This window comes from Choloepus didactylus (assembly GCF_015220235.1).
Source record: "Choloepus didactylus isolate mChoDid1 chromosome 11 unlocalized genomic scaffold, mChoDid1.pri SUPER_11_unloc4, whole genome shotgun sequence".
Taxonomy (NCBI): domain Eukaryota; kingdom Metazoa; phylum Chordata; class Mammalia; order Pilosa; family Megalonychidae; genus Choloepus; species Choloepus didactylus.
The window spans coordinates 2466887-2487154 of record NW_023637581.1 but is presented as its reverse complement, the minus strand read 5'-3'; the positions used below and the strand labels follow the sequence as shown (position 1 = coordinate 2487154).

General features: G+C 35.5%; 1 pseudogene; it reads left to right on the top strand.

Moving 5' to 3' along the window:
- Positions 1-2181: 2181 nt before the first annotated feature.
- Positions 2182-20268, top strand: part of LOC119524710 — a 174900-nt pseudogene continuing 156813 nt past the window's right edge.

The following is a 20268-nucleotide window of genomic DNA, read 5'->3' as shown; positions in this document are numbered from 1 at the left end:
ACATAAGAAAATCAAACAATGTAATACACCACATCAATAAATCAAAGGGGAAAACCCATATGATCATATCAATTGATGGAGAAAAGGCATTTGACAAAATTCAACATCCTTTCTTGATGAAAACATGTCACAGGACAGGTATGGAAGGAAACTTGCTCAACCTGATAAAGGGATTATATGAAAAACCCACAGCTACATCAAACACAATGGGGAAAGGCTGAAAGCTTTCCCCTAAATTCAGGAATAAGATAAGTATGCACGTATCACCAATATTATGCAACATTGTGCTGGAAGTTCTAGCTAGAGCAATTAGGAAAGGAAAAGAAATAAAAGGTATCCAAATTGGAGAGTTAGTCAAACTTTCACTGTTTGCAGATGACACAGCTAATAAATGAGTACAGGAAAATGACAGAATAAAAGATCAACATGCAAAAATCAAGAGTATTTCTATGCACTAGTAAGGAGCAACCTGAGGAGGAATTCAAGAAAAAATTCCATTTCCAAAAGCAAGCAAAAAAAATCAAATACTTAGGAATAATTTAACAAAGGACATAAAATGCATATACACTGAAACTACAAAAGTTGTTAAAAGAAATCAAGGAAGACTGAAATAAATGGAAGGATATACTGTGGTCATGGGGTGGAAGACTAAATATAGTTAGGATGTCAATTCTGCCCAAATCAATTTATAGATAAGTGCAGTACAATTTAAAATCCCAACAACTTACTTGGAGAAATAGACAAACCAAAAATAAAATGTATTTGGGAGAGAAGGTTGCCCTGAATAGCTAAAAATATCTTGAGAAAGAAAAATGCAGTGGGACTTCTCACACTACCTGATATTAAACATATTACAAAGCAAAAGTTGTCAAAATAGCATAGTACTGGCAGAAAGATAGGTACACCAACCAATGAAATTGAATTGAATGTGCAGAAACAGACCCTCTCATTTACAGACAATTAATCTTTGATAAAGTGTTTAAGTCAGCACAACTGGGGCAGAGCAGCCTCTTCAACAAATGGTGCTTGAAAAACTGGATATTCATATCCAGAAAAATTAAAGATATCACCTATCTCACACCATAAACAAAAATTAACTCAAATTGGATCAAAGACCTAAACATCAGAGCTAAGGTCACAAAACTTTTAGAAGGCAACGTAGGGAAATCTTGAAGATCTGGTGATAGGATGTGGTTTCCTAGACTTTATACCCAAAGTGTGAGCAATGAAATAAGAATGAGATACATGGTATCTCCTCCAAATTGAATGCATTTTTGCATCAGAGGACTTTGTCAGGAAAGTAAAAATGCAGCCTACATGAAGGGAGAAAATATTTGGAAATCACGTATCAGATAAGTGTTTAATATCCAGAATATGTAAAAAGATCCTACAACTCAACAACAAAAAGACAAACAGCCCAATTGAAAAATTGGCAAAAGATGTGCGCAGACACTTTTCCAAAGAGGAAATACAATTGACTTAAAACATATGAAAACTGCTTAACTTTAGAAGCTATTAGGGAAGTGCTAATCAAAACCACAAGGAAATATTATCTCATAACTCCTAGAATGACTGTTATCAAAAAAAAAACAGAAAATTGCAAGTGCTGGAGAGGATGTTGAGAAAGAGGTACACTTATTCACTGTTGGTGGCAAGGTAGAATGGCGCAACTGCTCTGGAAGGCTGTCTTTTGGTTCCTCAGGAAACAAAGTACAGAATTTCCAAGTATAGAAAAGCAGTCCCATTTCTAGGTATATACTTGGAAGAACTGAAGGCAGGGACATGAACAGAATTTTATACATCAGTGTTTATACTGGCATTACTCCTGGTTCCAAGAGACAAAACCACCCAAATCTCCATTAACCGATGAGTGAATAAAGGAATTGTGGTATTTATATATGATAGAATATTATGAAGCTGTAAGACAGAATAAAGTCATGATCATGCAACAATGTGGGTAAACCTTAAGGACATTATTTTGAATGAAATTAGCTGGAAACAAAAGGACCAATAAAAAGGGGGATAAAAGCAAGGGGTATAGGATTGTTTTAGTTTTTGTTGTAGTTTCTCCCACTTTTTAAAATTTATGTTTAATTTTATCTTCTTTCTTTTCAGAAAAATGGAAATATTTTCATATAGATTGTAGTGGTGAATGCATAGCTAAGTGGGTATACCAGGAGCTATTGTTTATTCACTTAGGATGGATTGTACAGTAGGTGAGTAAAACTGTTTAAAAAATTAGAAAGATACAAACACTGGAGAAGATGTGGAGAGAGAGATATACATGTTCACTGTTGGTAGGGAAGTAGAACGGTGCCGCCCCTCTGGATTGCAGTTGGATGGTTTCAGAGAAGCCTAAATATAGGGTTGTCATATGATCCTGCAGCCCTGTTACGTGGTATTTACTTGTTAGAACTGAAAGCAGGAACATGAATATGCATTTGCTAACTGGTATTTATGGCAGCATTATTCACATTTTGCAACGGATGGAGGTGGCTTAAGGGTATATCAATGTGTGAATAGAAGGGCAAACTATGCTGTATAAATTCAACAGAATATTGAGTGGCTGCAAAAGGAATGAAGTTGTGAGGCATGCAACTAGGTGAATGAACTTTGAGGACATTACGTTGCATGAAATAAACCAGAAATAAAAGAAAGAATGTTGTAAGTCCTCATTAATATAAACTAATTATAATAAGCAAATGCTGAGAATTGGATTTGGTAGCATAGCTTATCAGGAGATGGAATTGGGCAGAGATTGGGCTATCAACAATGCAGGAGTACAGAATGTTCAATAAGGCTTATTGTAAAGGTTCTTTGATTGTAAGCTCTTACAGCAGTCACATCTATTTCTGAATTTTAACTCTTATTTAAGAGATGTTTATTTGGACCAAAATTTATATTCTCTGTAGCACAATATATAATTTAACCTGTATAGTCAGTTTATTCATACAACATTATTCCATGGAACCTGGAATAGGGAATGAGATCTTGTTATTCTGTATGGGTTAATGTAAAACCCTGACACATCCCAGAGTATTTGGGGCAGAAATTTAAAAAGTGTTTGCAAAGTCCCCTTGAGGGACTGGGGGAAAATATGGAAATTTTGAACTTTCCCACCTGGGGAATTTCTGATATTCTCCCAAGCATTAGGGACTCCCAATTTACTAAGCCAATCCCTCAATCTTTGGGCTTGCTCTGATTAAACTTATTCCTTTAAAAAAGAAGCTAAGCCTATGTATAATTATGCCTGTGTCATCCCTGAAGAACCTCTTTTTTTGCTCAGATGTGGCCTCTCTCTCAGTCAACTCTGCAGTTGAACTCACTGCCCTCCTGCCTATGTGGGACATGACTCCCAGGGGGTGTACGTCTCTCTGGAATTGTGGGACATGACTCCTGGGATGAGCCTGGCTCTGACACCATGGAATGGACAATGCCTTCTTGACCAAAAGAGGGAAAAGAAATGATACAAAATAAAGTTTCAGTGGCTAAAAGATCTCAAATAGAGTTGAGAGGTCATTCTTGAGGTTATTCTTATGCCTCATATAGATATTCCTTTTAGTTTCTAGTGTATTAGAATAGCTAGAAGCAACTATCTCAAACTGTTGAACTGTAATCCAGTCCACTTAATTCTTGATGGTGACTGTATAACTATATACATTTTATCATGTGACCATGTGATTATGTAAACCTTGTGACTGACAGTCCCTTTACCCAATGTATGGACAGATGAATAATAAAATAAAGACAGAAAAAGACATCCCCTGGCCAAAGAATTCTGGTGCCTGTTGTTGACATGGTAAAATCCACTCTATGTATTACACCAAGAATTTCAGCTTCTAGGCCCTTGTTATTTGTAAAGTATCTTTGTGATTTTTTTCACAATCATTTATTGATGAATATAAAAATGTGCATAACACCTTTCTTTAAATAAACCCACTGTTAAGTTTGAATAAATCAAGGAAACCAACAAAAAGAAACCTAATGATACTTCCTGACAGCTAAAGATCAAGTTGAGATTTCTTATCATGACAGAAAAGTCTTTGCTGTAATTCTGGCTGCATCCTTAGGGAACAACTTGTGGGTATTAATTCTGCACATGTGCTTCCTCTTATGTGGAATGTTCCTTCTTCTCATTCCACAATTTCCTGCTTGATTTAGGCCTGTTAATCCTTCCAGATAGTTTGGGTGTCACTCTTAAGAAAGTGTCTGGCCCATCTGGATTGGGTCTCTCTCCTAAGTGGTACCATAATGCACAATATACAATTTGGTTAGTTTTTACATTGTACACTACTCTAAAGTCCTTGTGTGTCTCTCTGTCTTAAATATGAGCTTCTCAATATTAGGTGTTCAAAAGTGCCAGTGCTGAGCAGTCCATGACTCAGTAAATGTTCATTGCATGGATAAATCTGTATATTTCCCATTCACATTTGTTCATTTAATTTATTGGACTCTAATGTAAAATGCTGTATTTTTTCTCCATTAAATTCAATTTTATTTTTTTCAGCCCACCCCTTTAAATGGATTTTGAGTCTTCATTTTGTCAACTGTTTTTTCCTAGCATTGTGTCTCCCACTAGAATGAAACTTCCATGAGAACAGAGGTTTGTGTCACTTTCATTCACCAGTATCTCATCAGCACCTAGGACAGTGCCATCATTTACATTATAAGCACTTAATAAATATCTGTTTAACAAAAAAAAGCTAATATATTTTGAACTTTGCCTAGTTTCAAGCAGTTCCCTATTTTGAAAATTCTACCTTAATCCTTTTTATACTAGACACCAAGCTTTCTAAATATCATTCCTAAATTACTCCTGAGTGTCTGAAAGGGTCATGATCTCCCTTGATGCAATGTGTTTAATAATAAAGAAAGCTTCACTTGATCACCAATTTTTATCTGGTAGTCTGTGTAGGACAAGGTAACATTTTTATAATGTGTAATAAAAATGATAGTAAATTGGTGTGCTATAGTTCATTACTTAATATGTAATATTGCAAATGTTATGTGTAGTTAAGTTAAAAATCAATATAAAGCAGGCAATGTGATAAATATGTTCTTTTTTCCAGTGCCTGTTTATGTGGGAGAAAGAGAAATACCAAAAATCAAACATTGGGAATAATTATTGTAGCATCAATATAAAATTGTAAATAATTAATGTGTAGAAAATTTAAAAAAATAAGTTGAAATAAGGTGAAGATCTACTGAAATTGCAATATGTACATTTATTATATTGCCCAGAACAGTCTACTGAAATCAAAAATCATCAAAGAAGAAAACATTTTATCATTGTGCTTTATCTAATGTATTATTAAAAATCTAGTAATCCTGAAAAACAGCCCTGTAGCAGATAAAAGAGTCAGCAGAGAATAGCCAAAAGAATCACTTACATTTATAAATGTGAAAAATGCTCTCTGTCTCTTTTTTTGCCCTTAGAAGAGTCACTTTCAAGGGTTTTGCATTCTTTATCATTAAATGGGAGTTGGAAGTGGTAAAGTTCTTATGAAAAATTTGTTTTTATTTCTGTCTCCCATGCTACCAGGTACCTTATCATAAACCATCTCAATTCAAGGGAAAATACTGAAAAACATCAATCAAAATGGATTCCTATCAATAAGGCTAATGGTTTCCATTTAATTTGGTGTGATTTTAAACACAAAACTTACATTTTATTTCTCTAGCCATCCTTATCCATGAAAAATTCTTTTTTATGGGCAAGTCATCTACAGTATTCAGAAAAGCCATAGGTGATTTAGGAAACATGTACTAAAATGAGTTTGCCACATTTTTCTGGGATGCTGGGGAAGAGGTTCTATTGAAGGATTCTCCTAAAAATAGTAACCAGGTACAATTAATAGAGATCTCATCAATGGAAATTATTTTCTGTTTCTGATTGGTCCACAACTGACAATGTTGCCTTTAGAAGTTACAATTTCCAGGGAGTTAATATTTATCAACATATTTTGAGCAAAATTTAAAATAAAACCCATGAAGTTGTGCTAAGATGGCCGCTCCCATGCATGTCTCATAGCCCAGAGACAAGCGGTTCAGCAAACCACAGCCTGCAGAATCCTGCCTGCCACCTGATTTTGTCCACCTGCAAGCTAAAAATGGGAAGCAAACAAGCCACATGTAAGATGTCAGAAATGCTTAGAATTTGGACAACTGGACTTATGAATGTACAGGAAAAAAATACCTACAGAGGCCTTCAAAAACAGTATAACTAAAAGAAAAAGAAAGCAGATTCTAATTACAACAAAGCATTGGAGAAATTAATGTAGGAAAAGAGACTGAGGAAAAAACTTCTGAGAGTGTAACCAGTTCCAGTACCAATAGCAGGGACAGTTCAGCCAGTGATTCTTCATCAGAAAGTTAAGAAACTTCTATCTCATCCCCCTCAGAGGACAGTGACATTGGTGAAAGCTCTTCTAGTGGAGAAAGTCTTCAGCTTCTTCACAAGCTCTTCCTCCTCCTCTGATTTAGACTCAGATTCCAGCTCCTCCAGCAGCAGTAGCACCAGCTCAGATAGCAGCTCTGAGGATGAACCACCAAAGAAGAAAAAGAAATAGAATTGGTCCATCCGTATTGGACTTAAGGACTGAAAACATTAAAGGGATTCTCTAAAAGGAATTTAAAATATGTTAAGTCCAAAAAAGTTAACTGGTCAAACAGTACAAAGTTCAAAAGTTTTCAAATGGTTTTACATTTTACATTGTAAGAGCATAAAAACTATTAATAATTCATTACATATATACTTTTATTTTAAGAGGAATTTTGTTTTGCTTTGTTATCTTTAAAATAAATCTCTAAAATCAAAACAGTAAATCTGCTTTTGTGATGAAAATTACCTTTTTTTCCCCTGTGAAATAAATGCCATATTTTGTTATATGTTAATGGTATGTATCTTTCAGACATATTTTCAGAATAATGTACCAGAATTTCAGACAATGAATTTCTAATGCTTTTGGCTATATGTTATTCTGTAAGATTTAATACTGCTGTTGTAAGGTAATGAGTTTTCCTACTGTTGATAAATGTGCTCTATTTTTATGTTTACATTCAGAAAGGTTCTCTGACTTCTTGTCCTAAATGAAAAGTTCAAGGAACTTATTACAGATTTACACTTTTGAATGGTACAATTCTCACATTGCTTGTTGTAGCATTCATTATCTTCTGGTTCCTTATGTTTTCAGAGTAACACTTGTGTGAGGAAAATCATTCTAGAGGAATCTAAAAGGGGCAAAAAATCAGAAACTAGGAGTCTAATCTTGGCGCCTTTTGATAAATTCAGCATATCAGAAAATAAAGCAACCATGTAAAAAGCTATCTTAAGTAAAAGTGATATAAATATCTTTGAGTAATGGCATGCTACCATTAAAGGGAGAAAAGAGGTGGGAGGAAGAGGTAATTTTTGCAGAAAATTAGGGCAGTGTTGGTTGCCTTTTATTAAAAAGATTTTTTTCTCTTTCATAAGTATGGCCTTTTGCCATTTCTGCAATTACTGTGTGTCAGCATATATGGTAACTGCTCACATATGACAGTTTACTGCATAAGTACGTATGACTTGGATTAAACCTGATGTGTTTGCATGGCATATACAAAATTAAAATCTAGCATAAAAGTCAGGTTTAAAAGAAAATACTGCACAATATTTCTTAAAAGCAAAATACTTTTCAGTAATGAGGAAATTTGTTGTAACACCACATTATTCTGTGATGTCTTTTAAACTTTTTGGAAAGTGATATCATTTGTAGAAAAATCTTGGTTTGGGTTCAATATTGTAAAAACTATGAATGCTAAGTCTTTTTATATTTTTACAAAAAAGAAGTAGAAATTACTTTTGAAGAAAATGGGCTTCTATTTAATCTTGAAATATGTATGCATGTTGCGAGTTTAAGGAGCTTATGATTATGATTACTTGTAAGATTTATGGAACCATTTGCTTTCAATGATTGTAACTAAACTCTTAAAATATCATTTCAAAGTCTCCATAAAGATGTATCATTTGAAAGGTAAATTTTATAAATTAATGATCAAACACATTTTACAATGTTTGTAGTCTGTAAGGGTAATTTTGGCAGTTAAACAACTTGGAAGAGGAAAAATGTGTATGTACATTGAGATATTTACAGTTAATAAAACTCACAGTCTGTGCTCACAAGCTTAAAAAATAATGAAGTTTATGAAATTACATATAATCCTTTAAAAGTTCTTAAGGTCCATAACTGCTATTATTTGAATAGGGCATCATTATCTCAGTAATAAATAATAAATATTACTTGTAAACTCTATGCAGTAAAATATTGTAAATGGTACATCTCAGGAACTAGTAACTGAATAATACATATTCAATCATTGAATTAATTAAGGAAAATGCCCCTTTGAAGGCCTGGATATCCTCTATTTGTAGCAATATATGGAAGAGATTGGATATGAATCCTCTTCAAAATTAGAGGCCATAAGCCTAGTAATATTGTCTCACAATTAGAGGAGGAATTTTCCTAAGTAGGCAAGGTTTACGTGCTATTTTGAGGTTCAGAGTCTCAAACAAGTTTCTCAAATAACATAATCTGTAGGCTTTTATACACATTGAAGCAAAAGTATCTCAGAAAGCTAAAAGATACTGATTTTCATGCTTATTTTGCTGCATATTAAGCTTCCCTTAGGATGACAATCCTGACGAAACCAAGGAGTGTGTGTTTCTTTTGTTGATTCTAAAAAAAAGTACTTCAATTCTGCTTGTTGTAAAGTGGTGGACAATAGAATTACTTTATATTTTCCCAGTGAAACCAGGTGTCACATGTGCCATTGCTTTACCTAATCTCCCTATCTAATGATCACAGCAATCAGTTGTCCAAAGTTGGACATACAAGCCCTTCAGAACTTTTCACATGATTTGGGCTTGAATAAATAAGGCTGGGTAAGAGGCTGCTCTATTAACATTAGTTCTATAGCCTGGAAAGAATTATATTTGCCTGTTCATCATAAGGAAAGATTCACTTAAGGTTTTAGGCTATAATGGAAGATAGAGGTTTTTATGTTATGGAACTAAATAAACCAAAATAAAGTTAAGTCTTAGCATAGGTTAATACTTAGGCCAGAAAATTAGGGCTCATCTTTTCATAGTTATAAGACATAATCCTTTAGTCACAAATATATATTAGAAATAACATATCTGAGAATAAAACAGTAAGAAAATTGACCTGTATTCCTGCACCAAAGTTTTATCCCCTGAAATTTGGCCATTCAGATCAAATTGCTAAAATAATGACAAATTCAGTGAAGTGAGGAATAAAATGCTCTCTTTCCACAGAGACCAAGGAGTTCCTCTATCAAGAAAAACGAGATGAAACCACAGTAGTTTCAGTACTTATTTTGTAGACATATTTTTTTTTCTTTTTCACTTTCCAGATAAATTTGTTTTACTCTAAAAAAAATTACCAAGTTTTAAGATGCTCAGAGATGCCTGGAGTTGTGGACAGAAGGATGTTTGGGGATGCTTAGCTAAGGATGCATGAGATGAGACAGGAGCTGAAACTACCTGGAACCAGAAGACGCCAGCCACTTGCCTTCCCAGCCAACAGATGTGTTCCAGTTGCCATTGACCATTCTTCAGTAAAGGTACCTATTGTTGATGCCTTAGTGTGGACACTTCTGTGGCCTTAGGATTGTAACTTTGTAACCAAATAAACCCCTTTATAAAAGCCAATCCATTTCTGGTATTTTGCATAAAGGTAACATTAGCAAACTGGAACATGTATACATAAAGAAAACAATAGACTAGTAAATATTGGTGGAAGGAGTAATCAAGGAAGTAAGGTGGAGTATAGGATAGCAATTGCCAGGATTCTGAAGAGAGAAAAAATCCAGTAAGAAGGAGGTCTAATATGCCTGGAAAATTAGAGAGTAGTATAGAGAAGGCAAAAGATATTTGGAGAGGCAATCTAGGACAGACTCCAGAAGGGTTTTTATGGACAGTAACAATTTCAACTACATAGGATTGTTGAGAGGATTAAATGAGAAATCTGCTGTGAAGCATTATATCAGGAGTAAGAAAATTTTAAAAAGCAACCTGAAAATATTTTAGTGAGGAGGTTACCAATTAAAGTAAATCAGAAGCTTCCCTCTAAGCCAGATTAAACAATCATAAAATATAGTAAAGGTAAATCTCCTCCAAAAAGCAAACTTCACAACATACATAAAAATAGATATCCACTAAATGTGTGATATCTGCAATGAAGCATTATCACAGTCTACAAATGGATATAAAGAAGGATAGAAATCTAAACATTGTAAACATGTAGATTTTACTCAAAATATTTGACAAGTTTAAAGAAATCTCAATATGAAGTTATAATTTTATTATTCTTGTTATTCTGCTTCTGAAATTCTTGACCCTTGATTCTATGAACAACGTAATTCTGCCGTAGGAAAAATAAAATGCCTGTATGCTAACAGAGAAAGAAAAAGCCCTAGTACAAGACAGTCTCCACCATCCAAATCTCAAATGCATCTAATTATTAGAATTTAAATCACACGTGAAATCTCAGTTATACTGGAGTCTGGATCCAATCCACTATAACATCTTTTCCCTTTTAATAGGTACATTTATTCCATTTCCATTATGTATATCATAAATATATTTCATTTCCTTTGTGTCATGTTATTTGTGCTATGCTTTCTCTAATATCTTTTTAACTTTCTTGGTTTTACTTGTCTCTTCCTTTTTAAAATTAATTATGATATTATGTGTTTTTATGTGTTTGAGAGCTCATAATTTTAGTCTTTTGATTACTTTTATAGTTCTAATAATATACTTAAATGTCTACTTTCATTTTCATAAAACATTTCTTCAGTATACCTTAAGAAAAATACAATTAATACTTTATGCATTTTATCACCTTGCTTGCATTGCATGGAATTTGTTTTTTTTTTTTTTGTTTGTCTGTTTTTGCTTTATTATTCATGTGAAAACCTTATACTTAATTACCTTAATGATATATGTATACTGTTATCTCTATTAACCAATTCATTAGCTTAAATTGTGAATGAACTGCTTCCTCAGAAATACATTGGTTTTGTGGAGATACAAAAGAAAAGAAAGCTTGTGTATATTAGTAGGGGGAGCAGTCATTAATTAAAATTCCCAGATCTCTCTCCAAATTCTGGAATCTCATTTGCTATACAGTATTATTATTTCCACATTGGCGTGGTTTGTGACAGTTATATTCCATCTTTTGTCATCCTTACATTTATTTAGTAATATGTAGAGATATTTCCTCATGTGTTATTATTTAATGAACCTAAGCCTCATCATGAATGTCTCTAACATAATCTTTCTATTCACCACTTGAAGGCTGAGGTTTGTCGTCAGTTTTATTATGAAATATTTATGGGTGCTACCTCTCCCAAAGCATCACACATTTGAATTTACTTTTCTATTTCATTAAAACTTGCAGAATATATAAACTTTTTAGAATATGCTACACAAGAACATTGGTAAATATTGTTCTATGTTTTCCATCATTAAATAGTCCTAATGAAAATTCAGAGATCAGACTGATATTTACCTCTGCATGAGTGACTTTGTGATTTTACCTGGACTTCTAAGGAACTCTCAATTTATGCTTGTTGTCCTCTATGTATCCAGGATTTATTTTATTATTGTAGTTATATTTTTACCATAGTATTTATAATTCATAATTTTGTCTGTCACCATTTGTTGGCTTCCAAATCTCTCATTTGCTTTTTTTTTTTTAATCTTCATTTTATTGAGATATATTCACATACCATGCAGTCATACAAAACAAATCGTACTTTCGATTGTTTACAGTACCATTACATAGTTGTACATTCATCACCTAAATCAATCCCTGACACCTTCATTAGCACACACACAAAAATAAAAAGAATAATAATTAGAGTGAAAAAGAGCAATTGAAGTAAAAAAGAATACTGGGTACCTTTGTCTGTTTGTTTCCTTCCCCTATTTTTCTACTCATCCATCCATAAACTAGACAAAGTGGAGTGTGGTCCTTATGGCTTTCCCAATCCCATTGTCACCCCTCATAAGCTACATTTTTATACAACTGTCTTCGAGATTCATGGGTCCTGGGTTGTACTTTGATAGTTTCAGGTATCCACCACTAGCTACCCCAATTCTTTAGAACCTCAAAAGGGTTGTCTAAAGTGTGCATAAGAGTGCCCACCAGAGTGACCTCTCGGCTCCTTTTGGAATCTCTCTGCCACTGAAGCTTATTTCATATCTTTTCACATCCCCCTTTTGGTCAAGAAGATGTTCTCCGTCCCACGATGCCAGGTCTACATTCCTCCCCGGGAGTCATATTCCACTTTGCCAGGGAGATTCACTCCCCTGGGTGTCTGATCCCACGTAGGGGGGAGGGCAGTGATTTCACCTTTCAAGTTGGCTTAGCCAGAGAGAGAGGGCCACATCTGAGCAACAAAGAGGCATTCGGGAGGAGGCTCTTAGGCACAACCATAGAGAGGCCTAGCCTCTCCTTTGCAGCAACCGTCTTCCCAAGGGTAAAACCTGTGGTAGAGGGCTCAACCCATCAAACCACCAGTCCCCTATGTCTGTGGTCATGTTAGCAACCATCAAGGTGGGGTAGGCGAATACCCCTGCATTCTCCACAGGCTCCTCAAGGGGGCACTACATCTTTTTCTTTCCTTGTTTTTCTTTTCTTTTTTTTAACTTTCCCTTCTTTTTTAAATCAACTGTATGAAAAAAAAGTTAAAAAGAAAACAAACATACAATAAAAGAACATTTCAAAGAGACCATAACAAGGGAGTAAGAAAAAGACAACTAACCTAAGATAACTACTTAACTTCCAACATGTTCCTACTTTACCCCAAGAAAGTTACATAATATAGCAACATTTCTGTGAACTTGTTCCTACTATATCCATCAGAAATTAACAGACCATAGCCATTCCTGGGCATCCTCAGAACGTTAAATAGCTTATTTGTTCTTCTTGGATTATTGTTCCCCCTTCCTTAATTGCTCTCTATTGCTAGTTCCCCTACATTCTACATTATAAACCATTTGTTTTACATTTTTCAAAGTTCACATTAATGGTAGCATATAATATTTCTCTTTTTGTGCCTGGCTTATTTCGTTCAGCATTATGTCTTCAAGGTTCATCCATGTTGTCATATGTTTCACGAGATCGTTCCTTCTTACTGCCGCGTAGTATTCCATCGTGTGTATATACCACATTTTATTTATCCACTCATCTGTTGAAGGACATTTGGGTTGTTTCCATCTCTTGGCAGTTGTGAATAATGCTGCTATGAACATTGGCGTGCAGATATCTGTTCGTGTCACTGCTTTCCGATCTTCCGGGTATATACCGAGAAGTGCAATGGCTGGATCGAATGGTAGCTCTATATCTAGTTTTCTAAGGAACTGCCAGACTGACTTCCAGAGTGGCTGAAGCATTATACAGTCTCACCAACAATGAATAAGAGTTCCAATTTCTCCACATCCCCTCCAGCATTTGTAGTTTCCTGTTTGTTTAATGGCAGCCATTCTAACCGGTGTCAGATGGTATCTCATTGTGGTCTTAATTTGCATCTCTCTGATAGCTAGTGAAGCTGAACATTTTTTCATGTGTTTCTTGGCCATTTGTATTTCCTCTTCAGAGAACTGTCTTTTCATATCTTTTGCCCATTTTATAATTGGGCTGTCTGTACTATTGTCATTGAGTTGTAGGATTTCTTTATATATGCAAGATATCAGTCTTTTGTCAGATACATGGTTTCCAAAAAATTTTTTCCCATTGAGTTGGCTGCCTATTTACCTTTTTGAGAAATTCCTTTGAGGTGCAGAAACTTCTAAGCTTGAGGAATTCCCATTTATCTATTTTCTCTTTTGTTGCTTGTGCTGTGGGTGTAAAGTCTAGGAAGTGGCCGCCTAATACAAAGTCTTGAAGATGTTTTCCTACATTATCTTCTAGGAGTTTTATGGTACTTTCTTTTATATTGAGATCTTTGGTCCATTTTGAGTTAATTTTTGTGTAGGGGGTGAGGTAGGGGTCCTCTTTCATTCTTTTGGATATGGATAGCTAACTCTCCCAGCCCCATTTGTTGAAAAGACCATTATGAGTCAGTTCAGTGACTTTGGGGGCCTTATCGAAGATCAGTTGGCTATAGATCTGAGGGTCTATCTCTGAATTCTCAATTCGATTCCATTGATCTATATGTCTATCTTTGTGCCAGTACTATGCTGTTTTGGCAACTGTGGCTTTATAATAAGCTTCAAAGTCAGGGAGTGTAAGTCCTCCCACTTCGTTTTTCTTTTTTAGAGTGTCTTTAGCAATTCGAGGCATCTTCCCTTTCCAAATAAATTTGATAACTAGCTTTTCCAAGTCTGCAAAGTTGGTTGTTGGAATTTTGATTGGGATTGCATTGAATCTGTAGATGAGTTTGGGTAGAATTGACATCTTAATGACATTTAGTCTTCCTATCCATGAACATGGAATATTTTTCCATCTTTTAAGGTCCACTTCTATTTCTTTTAGTAGAGTTATGTAGTTTTCTTTATATAGGTCTTTTACATCTTTGGTTAAGTTTATTCCTAGGTACTTGATTTTTTTAGTTGCTATTGAAAATGGTATCTTTTTCTTGAGTGTCTCTTCAGTTTGTTCATTTCTAGCATATAGAAACATTACTGACTTATGTGCATTAATCTTGTATCCCGCTACTTTGCTAAATTTGTTTATTAGCTCTAGTAGCTGTATCATCGATTTCTCAGGGCTTTCTAGATATAAGATCATATCATCTGCAAATAATGACAGTTTTACTTCTTCTTTTCCAATTTGGATGCCTTTTATTTCTTTGTCTTGCCGGATTGCCCTGGCTAACACTTCCAGCACAATGTTGAATAACAGTGGTGACAGCGGGCATCCTTGTCTTGTTCCTGATCTTAGAGGGAAGGCTTTCAGTCTCTCTCCATTGAGTACTATGCTGGCTGTGGGTTTTTCATATATGCTCTTTATCATGTTGAGGAAGTTTCCTTCAATTCCTACCTTTTGAAGTGTTTTTATCAAAAAGGGATGTTGGATTTTGTCAAATGCTTTTTCAGCATCTATTGAGATGATCAATTGATTTTTCCCTTTTGACTTGTTAATGTGTTGTAATACATTGATTGATTTTCTTATGTTAAACCATCCTTGCATGCCTGGAATGAACCCCACTTGGTCATGGTGTATGATTTTTTTAATGTGTCTTTGGATTCGATTTGCAACTATTTTATTGAAGATTTTTGCATCTATATTCATTAGGGAGATTGGCCGGTAGTTTTCCTTTTTTGTAGCATCTTTGCCTGGTTTTGGTATTAGATTGATGTTAGCTTCATAGAATGAGTTAGGTAGTGTTCCATTTTCTTCAATGTTTTGAAAGAGTTTGAGTAAGATTGGTGTCAGTTCTTTCTGGAAAGTTTGGTAGAATTCCCCTGTGAAGCCATCTGGCCCTGGGCATTTATTTATGGGAAGATTTTTGATGACTGATTGGATCTCTTTGCTTGTGTTGGGTTGGTTGAGGTCTTTTATTTCTTCTCTGGTCAGTCTAGGTTGTTCATATGTTTCCAGGAAATTGTCCATTTCCTCTACATTATCCAGTTTGTTGCCATACAGTTGTTCATAATATCCTCTTATAATTTTTTTTTAATTTCTTCAGGATCTGCAGTTATGTCACCTTTTTCATTCATTATTTTGTTTATATGGGTCTTCTCTCTTTTTGATTTTGTCAGTCTAGCTAGGAGCTTGTCAATCTTGTTGATCTTCTCAAAGAACCAACTTTTGGTGATATTTATCCTCTCTATTGTTTTTTTGTTCTCCATGTCATTTATTTCTGCTTTAATCCTTGTTATTTCTTTTCTTGTACTTGGTTTAGGATTGGTTTGCTGTTCATTTTCTATCTTCTTCAGTTGATCCATTAGTTCTTTGATTTTGGCTCTTTCTTCCTTTTTAATATATGTGTTTAGTGCTATAAATTTCCCCCTTAGCACTGCTTTTGCTGCATCCCATAGATTTTGGTATGTTGTGTTCTCATTTTCATTCATCTCTATATATTTAGCAATTTCTCTTGCTATTTCTTCTTTAACCCACTGATTGTTTAGGAGTGTGTTGTTTAACCTCCAGGTATTTGTGAATTTTCTAAGTCTCTGATGGTTATTGACTTCTAATTGTATTCCATTGTGGTCAGAGAATGTGCTTTGAATAATTTCAATCTTTTTAAATTTATTGAGGCTTGTTTTATGTCCCAGCATATGATCTATTCTGGAGAAAGTTCCATGAGCACTAGAAAAGTATGTGTATCCTGGTGATTTGGGATGTAATGTCCTGTATATGTCTGTTAAATCTAATTCATTTATCAGATTGTTTAGGTTTTCAATTTCCTTATTGGTCTTCTGTCTGGTTGATCTATCTATAGGAGAGAGTGATGTGTTGAAGTCTCCCACAATTATTGTGGAAACATCAATTGCTTCCTTCAGTTTTGCCAGTGTTTCTCTCATGTATTTTGTGGCACCTTGATTGGGTGCATAGACATTTACGATTGTTATTTCTTCTTGCTGAATTGCCCCTTTTATTAGTATGTAGTGGCCTTCTTTGTCTCTCAAAACATCCCTGCATTTGAAGTCTATTTTATCTGAGATTAATATTGCTACACCTGCTTTCTTTTGGCTGTAGCTTGCATGAAATATTTTTTTCCATCCTTTCACTTCAGTTTCTTTGTGTCCCTATGTCTAAGATGAGTCTCTTTTATGCAACATATTGATGGTTCATTTTTTTTTTGATCCATTCTGCGAATGTATATCTTTTAATTGGGGAGTTTAATCCATTTACATTCAACGTTATAACCGTGAAGGCATTTCTTGAATCAGCCATCTTATCCTTTGGTTTATGTTTGTCATATTTTTCCCCTCTGTCTATTAATATCCTTTATTGTACCCATACCGAATCTCTTTAGTACTGAACCTTTCTCCAAGTCTCTCTGTCCTTTCTTTGTTTCTTTGTCTGTAGGGGTCCCTTTACTATCTCCAGTAGGGCAGGTCTCTTGTTAGCAAATTCTCTCAGCATTTGTTTGTCTGTGAAAAATTTAAGCTCTCCCTCAGATTTGAAGGAGAGCTTTGCTGGATAAAGTATTCTTGGCTGGAGAGTTTTCTCACTCAGAATTTTAAATATATCGTGCCACTGCCTTCTCACCTCCATGGTGGCTGCGGAGTAGTCACTACTTAGTCTTATGCTGTTTCCTTTGTATGTGGTGAGTTGCTTTTGTCTTGCTGCTTTCAGAACTTGCTCCTTCTCTTCTGTGTTTGACAGTGTGATCAGAATATGTCTCAGAGTGGGTTTATTTGGATTTATTCTATTTGGAGTTCGCTGAGCATTTATGATTTGTGTATTTATGTTGTTTAGAAGATTTGGGAAGTTTTCCCCAACAATTTCTTTGAATACTCTTCCTAGACCTTTACCCTTTTCTTCCCCTTCTGGGACACCAATGAGTCTTATATTCGAACATTTCATATTATCTATCATATCCCTGAGGTCCGTTTTGATTTTTTCAATTTTTTTCCCCATTCTTTCTTTTATGCTTTCATTTTCCATTCTGTCATCTTCCAGGTCACTGATTCGTTGTTCAGCTTCCTCTAGTCTTGTACTATGAGTACCCAGAATCTTTTTAATTTGGTCAACAGTTTCTTTAATTTCCATAAGATCATCCATTTTTTTATTTAGTCTTGCAATGTCTTCTTTATGCTCTTCTAGGGTCTTCTTGATTTCCTTTGTCTCCCGTACTATGGTCTCATTGTTCATCTTTAGTTCTTTGAGTAGCTGCTCTAGGTGCTGTGTCTCTTCTGATCTTTTGATTTGGGTGCTTGGGCTTGGGTTATCCATATCATCTGGTTTTTTCATATGCTTTATAATTTTCTGTTGTTTTTGGCCTCGTGGCATTTGCTGAACTTGATAGGGTTCTTTTAGGATTTGTAGACCAATTGAAGTCCTTATCTCTAATTTATCAGATCTACAGCTTCGTGGAGTACACTTTCTCTAACTAACCAGCAGGTGGCGTCCATGAGCCACCTGTTCTCCACAAGCCAGTTCTCCCCTGCTTAGCCTTTTTGGTGAGTGGGGGAGTGAGTCTTGTGGGGTCCAATTGGTGTACCAAGCTTGTGTGTGTAGTTGGTGTTGCCTGCCCTGTATATGGGGCGTGTTTCTGGGCAGTCAGGGAGGGGAGGTGGCCCTAACCATCAAATCTCCCTGGTGATCCTAGAGTTTTAAAGCTGCTGCAATAGTCTATTCCTTCAGTTCAGTCCTGCCACAGTTTGTCTCTGCCACTGACCCACAAGTCCTTGGTATTGGTGTATGGCTCCTGAGACTTGCAAGTGGGCCCCTCTTCCAGGCTGTGCACCCCGGGTCCTCTGTTGAGGGATGACTGTGCTATGTCACAGGTGAGTGCCGTCCCCCCAGGGCAGTTCTGGGCTGCTGGGCTGTGTAGGGAGGCTCCCAGTCTGCTCAAATGATGGCTGAATGGGGCTTTGTTAATTCACACTGCTCCACCTTCCCAACTCTGGGACAATCAGCTGAGGTTACAGGGAAGGCCAATGTCCATGCCCAGTTTTGTGGAGTGTGCCTGTTATTTGAAGCACTTCTGTCACACTGGGTTGTCTGGGGCAGCTCTGGGCTATGGGGCTGGCGATGGGCAGGAGTGTTTCCTGTCCACCAGGATGATGGCTGTGAGCAGACAACCCCCTTTTCTTGGGAAGTTGTGGTGTTTACTGAATTTTCTCAGCCACTGGATTATTGCCTTTTGTTTCAGAGCTCTCCTAGTTCTGCTCTTGTCTTGACCTGCCCAAATTGCAAGTCTTTGAAGCTTTCTGTATTGGGCTTCTTAGAGTAATTGTTTTAGAAAAAAAAAAAAAAGGATTAAAAAAAAAAAGGGCCCTCCTCAGAGATCTAATGGGTTATTGAAATGCTAAGAGACAAAGCAACCAGGGCCATTAAGGAAAAGTCCACAGGGCAGAGAGATCAGCTTTTCTTCGGGATTTGCATATGCGCCTCAGGGCCCTTCCCCTTTCTATGTTCACCAGAACTCCAAAAATCCTCCGCTTTTATTTTGGAGTTTTTCGTGTTGCTTTTTTTCTATGCCTGTCTCCTCTCTGCTGGTCTGGCTGCTCTCAGATTCTCTGGTGTCTGGTCTTATTTTATTTATGGTTGGAGTTTTGATCAGTAGAATGAGTTTCCGATAAGGGCTGCCACTGCAGTTCTCCCTTCTCCTTCCCGGAGCTGACAGCCCCTCCTCCCACGGGACAGCCTGGCAGGGAGGGGCGCGGGTCCCCTGGCTGCAAAAACTTACAGATTTCGCTGATCTCAGCAGTTCCACGTTTTCATGAGTGTTGTATGAAGTATGCCCAAAGTCAGATTGCTCTGTGGTGTCCAGTCCACGCAGTTCCTGGCTTTCTACCTACTTTCCTGGAGGAGTAACTAAAACATACAGCTCACCAGTTCGCCATCTTGCCCCGCCTCTCATTTGCTTTTTAATCTTTAAATTTTCTTGTTTTATTTTCTTCAGAATATTTTAAACCTCTTTTTTTTTCAATTCCTAACAAATTTTAGCTGTTTCTAATCTTACTTTTTCTCCAAACATTATTTTCTTTTTTATTTTCTCCTCTATTTATTATGTGAGCTTCATTGGATCAATATTAATGTTTTTGCCTTATATTTATACTTTGTTACTTCATGTATATTATTTGAATTCTATTTCACAGAAATATATTCTATTACATTTGTATTTTAAGGATAAAACTTTTCATCATGTTTTTTATATATTGTGGTATATAATATTTCTACTGTGCATTGGCTACCTTTTCTTATGTTTCATTCTTCCTTTTTAATTTTGATGTATGTTTTATCTAAAGTGAAATATTTTACAATTAAAGAAATATGTTTCTATTTATACCAATTAATGACTTTCAATCAAAAAATTGTTTTCAATTGTATTTAAAGACTTAACTTCTCTTACGTATGCTGCACAAGTTTTCATAGTATGATAATTAATGAAATGTACAATTATGTATATGATTATTTATTATTGCATGCTTTAGGGAAAAATCATGATTGTATATTATTAGAACTGTAAAAATAATCAAAAGTTATTTTAGCATTAAAATCAATAAATTGATTACTCAATTGTGTTAACTGGGAAACTATTTAAAAGTGACAACTGAACAAAAAAGTAATATCTCAATTCATG